Source organism: Limulus polyphemus, unplaced genomic scaffold, assembly GCF_000517525.1.
Source record: "Limulus polyphemus unplaced genomic scaffold, Limulus_polyphemus-2.1.2 Scaffold7901, whole genome shotgun sequence".
Taxonomy (NCBI): domain Eukaryota; kingdom Metazoa; phylum Arthropoda; class Merostomata; order Xiphosura; family Limulidae; genus Limulus; species Limulus polyphemus.
The window spans coordinates 8,092-8,810 of NW_013673511.1; positions in this window are offsets into that span (position 1 = coordinate 8,092).

Here is a 719-nt window from a genome sequence, read left to right on the forward strand (position 1 = left end):
TTTGAAACCATAATTTAACAAACACATAAATTGAATAGGGTATTAAAACTAGAAGGACCTTGTGAACTGATGACAAGCTCCCACGTATAAAATAATATTAATCTCGTTTATACTGAGTGTTAAGAATAAAAATAATAATAAAAGTAACATACAATAATAATAACGGATAAAGTTAAAGTGGTTGCTGTGGAACATTTGTCTCCTTCTGGTTAGTGATTGGAACTAGGGACAGTGAAACATTACTTAAAACTGGGATTTACTAAGTTGAATGTGTGAGTATCAATGTTGGTGAAACTAAAAGGAATTTAACATACAGATTAAAGGAACATAAAATTAGGTAAGAAATAATAAAATAGAAAACAGGACTTTTGTCTCCTGGTTGGTGATTGGAACTAGGGACAGTGAAACATTACTTAAAACTGGGATTTACTAAGTTGAATGTGTGATTATCAATGTTGGTGAAACTAAAAGGAATTTAACATACAGATTAAAGGAACATAAAATTAGGTAAGAAATAATAAAATAGAAAACAGGACTTTTGCAGAACACGTAAAAACAACACAAAATTTTATGGGAAAGAACTACGATTTTAGCTCAACATCGTAACATTACAGCTTTAAATGTCGGAGAATCACTAAAAATAATAAAGTTTAAAAAAGAAGTATTAAACAGAGATGAAGGACCATCAAGTCAAAGCATTGATATTTGGCTGGATGTAA